The sequence below is a fragment of the Solanum pennellii genome, chromosome 7 (assembly GCF_001406875.1).
Source record: "Solanum pennellii chromosome 7, SPENNV200".
Classification (NCBI taxonomy): domain Eukaryota; kingdom Viridiplantae; phylum Streptophyta; class Magnoliopsida; order Solanales; family Solanaceae; genus Solanum; species Solanum pennellii.
In genome coordinates this window covers 72,908,644-72,916,140 of record NC_028643.1, presented here as the reverse complement: position 1 = coordinate 72,916,140, position 7,497 = coordinate 72,908,644, and positions in this window count along the sequence as shown.

Here is a 7,497-nt window from a genome sequence, read left to right as displayed (position 1 = left end):
TGCATTATACGTGTATGTCTATGTTTGAGATTTATATAACCGTAAAATAGTATCCAAACATTTTTAATAAAGTTTTTTTGTTAGTATCATCGAGAACTTAAGCTAACGCTTTATATAATTTGTAAATTATTAAGCTCTTTAAAAGCAGTAGTTCTAGCGGTCGAATCGGTTCTTTCAAATTGTTTCTCATTATTGAGAAAAGGTAACAAAGATAAAATACGAGCTTGTTTTATAGCAAGAGTAATTAAACTTAACATTTGGGTCTCATGTATACGCAAAGAAATATAAATTACCTTTGAACAATACCAACTCACTTGTATCCTAATTTTTTATAATTATTATAAAGTCTACATGAAAATACATAGTTTGTTCTTCGATATTTGCATAGTGATAATCATCATCTTGTTTCTTATTCAATCGAACATATAAATACGACCAATTATGAATTTTTCATTAGTTAATCATCGCACATCTTATTTATGTGGGGATTGATTACACTCTTTGAATTTTTCAATTTTTGGGAAGAGATTCAAGCGCCTTTTGTTGATTTTAAATTAGAGTGCTATATCTTATAAGTTTGTTTTCACTTTCCTATACAAAGGAAAAAATCATATCGAAGAAAGTATGTATAACACATAAACATGATCCTTAATTTGATGTCATTTGGCAACTATAATTCTTAACTTTAAATGTGCACAAGTAAATACTTAAACTTGTATAATATTGAACAAATTAACACATTCGTCCTACATGGCATCCTACATGAAAATTTTTGTGTCGTACATGGCGTTCTACGTGTACCATGTCATGTTGGACACATGTGTCTACTTGTTCAATTTTATACAAGTTTAAGTGTCTGTTTGTACACATCCAAAGTTAAGGGTCATAGTTGTCAACTGACATCAAGTTAAAGTCATATTTATATATTATACATTTTTTATAAGTCAATTCAAACGGACTCTTACACTATGAGAACATCAAACAACAATTACATAATATTACAACCACGAGGATTCTCATCACTAAAAGCATCACCAACAAGACTACCAAATGTGTTTGAGTTGCCCCTATAAAGACTATAGGCACGACCATAGTTATCGTAGCCGTGTTTGCAATAGTTATAGGCGGATGCCGGTGGTTCTCCGGCGTAATAAGTGACCCGACCACTGCAGCCTTGTTGTTGATAATAATGATCGGTTACATAAGTAGGGTTATTTCTCATCTCAGGATTATGAGGAAATTGCCATATTTCAGCTCTTTTACCAGTTCTTCTAACTGTTTTGAGTATTTTCCTTTGATCAGCTCATCCTGTTACTGTCACCTTTTGCATAGCCATATCTATTTCTACATTATCAACACCTGAATTTGACGCCAAAAATTATGTTCACAATATATCTCTAACAGCTTAAACTTTTAGATGAGATGGTAAGACAACAAGATATCAGAGCAGATAGAAGTTTTTTTGAGATCGAATCTCACAGCAGATAGAAGTTTTTTTGAGATCGAATCTATTGTGTATTAGTGCATAGTGACGGACACAGGATTTTCATTAAGGGATGTCAATGATTATAGTAAAAGAAATTATTAAGAGATGTCAAAGGTTATAGTAAAAAAATTATAAATAAATAGGCTAGTAGGGCAAACACACGACCTCATATAGTGTCTCTAAGCTCCTAATCAATAGATCAACCCTTTAATTCAAAACGTGTCAATTTATATATTTATATTTATAAACTAAAACTTTAACCACTATAAGTAATTTTTCAACAAAAGAGTTCGTAGATCCGCCAGTGATATAACTTATATATCACATGAAAATCATCAAAATGGGGGGTATGCGCGCTTCGGGGCTCGTTTGACCTTGAAAATGGGTCGGAACGGCCGTGAGGTCCAACCGGCTGCATAGCCAAGGTCTTGACGGACGTCCACAAAAGTTTTCGCATTTTTGACGTTGGAATCAGGATCACCCAAAAATTGGTTTGCTATAGCACAAGAAAATCGTCAAAATAGGGGATATGCGTGCTTTAGGGCTCGTTTGACCTTGAAAATGGGTTGGAATCGCCGTGAGGGCCAATCGGATGCATAGACAAGTCTTGATGGACGTCCATAAAAATTTTTGACATTTTAGACGTTGAAATCTGGATCACCCAAAAAAATGGTTTGCTATAGCACACGAAAATCGTCGAAATGGAGGGGGGTATGTGCGCTTAGGGGCTTGTTTTACCTTGAAAATGGGTCGAACTAGCCGTGAGGGCCAATCTGATGCATAGCCAAGGTCTTGACGGACGTCCACAAAATTTTTTGGCATTTTTGACGTCGGAATCCGGATCACCCAAAAAATGGTTTGCAATAGCACAGGAAAATCGTCGAAATGGGGGGTATGCGCGCTTCAGGGCTCGTTTGACCTTGAAAATGGGTCGGAATGGCCGTGAGGGACAATCGACTGCATAGCAAAGTTCTTGAAGGATGTACACAAAAAAGTTCGGCATTTTTGACGTTGGAATTCGGATCACCCAAAAAAGGTTTGCTATAGCACATGAAAATCGTCGAAAATGGGGGTATGCGCGCTTCGGGGCGTGTTTGACCTTGAAAATGGATCGGAATGACCGTGAGGTCCAACCGGCTGCATAGCCAAGGTCTTGACGGACGTCCACAAAAGTTTTTGCATGTTTGACGTCAGAATCCGGATCACTCAAAAAATGGTTTGCTATAGCACACAAAAATCATCGAAATGGGGGGGGGGGTTTGCGCGCTTCAGAGCTCGTTTGACCTTGAAAATGGGTTGGAATCGCCGTGAGGGCCAACCGATGCATAGATAAGTCTTGATGAACGTCCACAAAAAATTTTGGCATTTTTGACATCGAAATCTAGATCACCCAAAAAATGGTTTGCTCACACGAAAATCGTCGAAGGGTATGCACGCTTTGGGCTTGTTTTACCTAGAAAATGTGTTGGACTGGCCGTGAAGGTCAACCCAATGCATAGCCAAGATCTTGACGGACGTATACAAAAAATTCTGACATTTTTGACGTCGGAATCCGGATCACCCAAAAATGGTTTGCTATAGCATACGAAAATCATCGAAATGGGGTGTATGCGCGCTTCATGGCTCGTTTGACCTTGAAAATGGTTCGGACTGGCCTAAGGGCCAAACGGATGCATAGCCAAGGAATTGATGGACGTCCGTAATTTTTTTTTGCATTTTTGATGTCAGAATTCGGATCACCCAAAAAATGGTTTGCTTTAGAACATGAAAATCGTCGAAATGGTGGGGGTATGCGTTGCGTTGCTTCGGGGCTCGTTTGACCTTGAAAATGGGTCGGATTAGCCATGAGAGCCAATCGGATGAATAGCCAAGGTCTTAACGGATGTCCACAAAAATTTATGGCATTTTTAACGTCGGAATCCGGATAATCAAAAAAATGGTTTGCTATAGCACACGAAAATCGTTGAAATGAAGGGTATGCGCGCTTCGGAGCTTGTTTGACCTTGAAAATGGGTCGACCTGGCCGTGAGGGCCAACTGGATGCATAGACAAGGTCTTAACAGACGTCCACAAAAACTTTTGGCATTTTTTACGTCGGAATCTAGATCACCCAAAAAATGGTTTGCTATAGCACACGAAAATCGTCGAAATGAAGGGTATGCGCTTCGGGGCTTGTTTGACCTTGAAAATGGATCGGGCTGGCCGTGAGGGCCAACCGGATGCGTAGAAAAGGTCTTGAAGGACGTCCACAAAAAATTTGGCATTTTTGACGTCGGAATCTAGATCACCCAAAAAAATATTTGCTACAGCACATGAAAATCGTTTAAATAGGGGGTATGCGCGCTTCGGAACTCGTTTGACCTTAAAATTGGGTCAGACTGGCCGTGATGGCTAACCGTCTTAATAGCCAAGTTCTAGACGAACGTCCACAAAAAATTTTGGAATTTTTGACGTCAAAATTCGGATTACCCAAAAATGGTTTACATAGCACACGAAAATCGTCTAAATGGGGGGTAAGCGCACTTCGGGGCTCGTTTGACCTTGAAAAAGGGTCGGACTGACCGTGAGGGCCAACCGGATGCATAGCCAAGGTCATGACGGACGTCTATAAATTTTTTTGCCATTTTGGACATCGAAGTCCGGATCAACCAAAAAATGTTTTGCTATAGCACACGAAAATCGTTTAAATAGGGGTATGCACGCTTCGGGGCTCGTTTGACCTGTAAAATGGGTCGGACTAGACGTGAGGGCCAACCGGATGCATAGACAAAGTCTTAATGGACGTCCACGAAAAATTTTGACATTTTTGACTTCGGAATCCGGATCACCCAAAAAATGGTTTGTTATAGTACACGAAAATCGTATAAATGGGGGTATGCGCGCTTCACGACTCGTTTGACCTTGAAAATGGGTCGGACTGGCTGTGAGGGACAACCGATGCATAGTCAAGGTCTTGACAGACGTCCACAAAAAATTTTGGCATTTTTGACTTCGGATTCTGGATCACCCAAAAAATGGTTTGCTATAGCACACGAAAATCGTCAAAATAAAGGGTATGCACGCTTCAGGACATGTGTAAACTTTAAAATGGGTCGGACTGGACGTGAGGACCAACCGGATGCATAGACAAGGTCTTAACGGACGTCCATCAAAAAATTTTGCATTGTTGACGTCGGAATCCGAATCACCCAAAAAATGATTGCTATAGCACATGAAAATCATTGAAATGGGGGGTATGCGCGCTTCGGGGCTCGTTTGACCTTTAAAATGGGTGAGACTGGCCGTGAAGTCAAACCGGATGCATAGCCAAGGTCTTAACGTATATCCACAAAAAAATTTGGCATTTTTGACGTTGGAATCTGCATAATCAAAAAAATTGTTTGCAATAGCACACGAAAATCGTCGAAATGAAGGGTATGCGTGCTTCGGGGCTTTTCTGACCTTAAAAATGGGTTGGACTGGCCGTGAGGGCCAACCGGATGCATAGCCAAGGTCTTGGCGGACGTCAATTAAAAATTTTGGCATATTTGACGTCGGAGTCCTGATAACCCAAAAAATGGTTTGCCATAGCACACGAAAATCATCTAAATGGGGGGTATGCGCTTGGGGGCTCGTTTTACCTTGAAAATGGGTCGTACTGGTCGTGAGGGCAATCCGACTGCATATCAAAGGTATTGACGGACATCTATAAAAATTTTTGTCATTTTCGACGGACGTCTATATAGCACACGAAAATCGTCTAAATAGGGGGTATGCACGCTTCGGGGCTCGTTTGACCTTGAAAATGGGTCGGACTAGACGTGAGGGCCAACCGGATGCATAGCCAAGGTATAACGGACGTCCACAAAAATTTTTGGCATTTTTGACGTAGGAATCCTGATCAACGAAAAAATGGTTTGCTATAGTACCTGAAAATCGTCTAAATGGGGGTTATGCGCACTTCAGGACTCATTTGACCTTGAAAATGGGTCGGACTGACCGTGAGGTTCAACCGAATGCATAACCAAGGTCTTGACGGACGTCCACGAAAAATTTTGGCATTTTTGACGTCGGATTCCGTATCACCCAAAAAATAGTTTGCTATAGCACACGAAAATCGTCGAAATGAAGGGTATGCGCGCTTCGGAACTTGTTTGAACTTGAAAATTGGTCGAACTGGCCGTGAGGATCAACCGGATGCATAGACAAAGTCTTGATGGATGTCCACCAAAAATTTTTACATTGTTGACGTCGGAATCCGAATCACCCAAAAAATGGTTTTCTATAGCACACGAAAATCGTCGAAATTGGGGGTATGCACGTTTCGGAGCTTGTTTGACCTTGAAATAGGGTCAGATTGGTCGTGATGGCCAACCGTTTGCATAACCAAGGTCTTGAAGGACGTTTTGACGGCGGAATCCGGATCATCCAAAAAATGATTTGCTATAGCAAAAAAAATCGTCTAAATGGGGGGGTATGCGCGCTTCGGGGCTCGTTTGACCTTGAAAATGGGTCGGATTGGACGTGATGGCCAACCATCTACATAGACAAGGTTTTGACGTACGTCCAAAAATTTTTTGGCAATTTTGACGTCAGAATATGGATCACCCAAAAAATTATTTGATATAGTATAGCACACGAAAATCGTCGAAATAAGGAGGTATGCGCACTTCGGAGCTCGTTTGACCTTGAAAATGGGTCGGACTGGCCGTGAGGGCCAACCAGCTGCATATCCAAGTTCTTAACGGACGTTCACAAAATTTTTTGGCATATTTGACGTCGGAATCCGGATCACCCAAAAAATGGTTTGTTAAAGTACACGAAAATCGTCTAAATGGGGGGGTATGCGCGCTTCGGGGCTCGTTTGACCTTGAAAATGGGTCGGACTGGACGTGAGGGCCAACCGGCTGCATAGCCAAGGTCTAAACGGCGTCCACAAAATATTTTGGCATTTTTGACGTTGAAATCCGGATCACTTAAAAATTGTTTGCTATAGCATACGAAGATCGTCGAAATAGGGGTATGTGCGCTTCAGGGCTCGTTTTACGTTGAAAATGGGTCGGATTGGCCGTGAGGGACAACAGGATGCATAGACAAGGTCTTGACTAACGTCCACAAAAATTTTTGGCATTTTTAACATCGAAATCCGGATCACCCAAAAAATGGTTTGCTATAGCACACAAAAATCGTCTAAATGGGGGGTATGCGCGCTTCGGGGCTCGTTTGACCTTGAAAATGGGTCGGACTGGACGTGAGGGCCAACCGGCTGCATAGCAAAGGTCGTGACGGACCTTGAAAATGGGTCGGACTGTCTGTGAGGGCCAACCGGATGCATAGCCTAGGTCTTGACCGACGTCCACAAAAATTTTTGGCATTTTTTACGTCAAAATCCGAATCACCCAAAAAATGGTTTTCTATAGAGCACGAAAATCATCGAAATGGAGGATTTGCGTGTTTCGGGGCTTGTTTGACCTCTAAAATAGGTCGGAATAGCCATGAGGGCCAACCGGATGCATAGCCAAGGTCTTGAGGGACGTCCACAAAAAAAATTGGCATTTTTGACATTGGAATCCGGATCACCCAAAAAATGGTTTGATATAGCATATGAAAATCGTCGAAATGGGGGATATGCGCGCTTCGGGGCTTGTTTGACCTTGAAAATGGGTCGGACTGGCCGTGAGAGCCAACCAGCTGCATATCCAAGGTCTTGACGGACGTCCACAAAATTTTTTGGTATTTTTGACGTCGGAATCCGAATCACCCAAAAAATGATTTGCTATAGCACACGAAAATTATTGAAATGGGGGGTATGCGCTCTTCGGGGCTCGTTTGACCTTTAAAATGTGTCGGACTGGCCGTGAGGGCCAATCGGATGCATAAAAAATTCTTGACGGACGTTCACAAAAATTTTTGGCAATTTTGATGTCGGAATCTGGATCACCCAAAAAATTGTTTGCTATTGCACACGAAAATCGTCGAAATGGGGGGTATGCGCGCTTCGAGGCTAGTTTGACCTTGAAAATGGGTCGAAA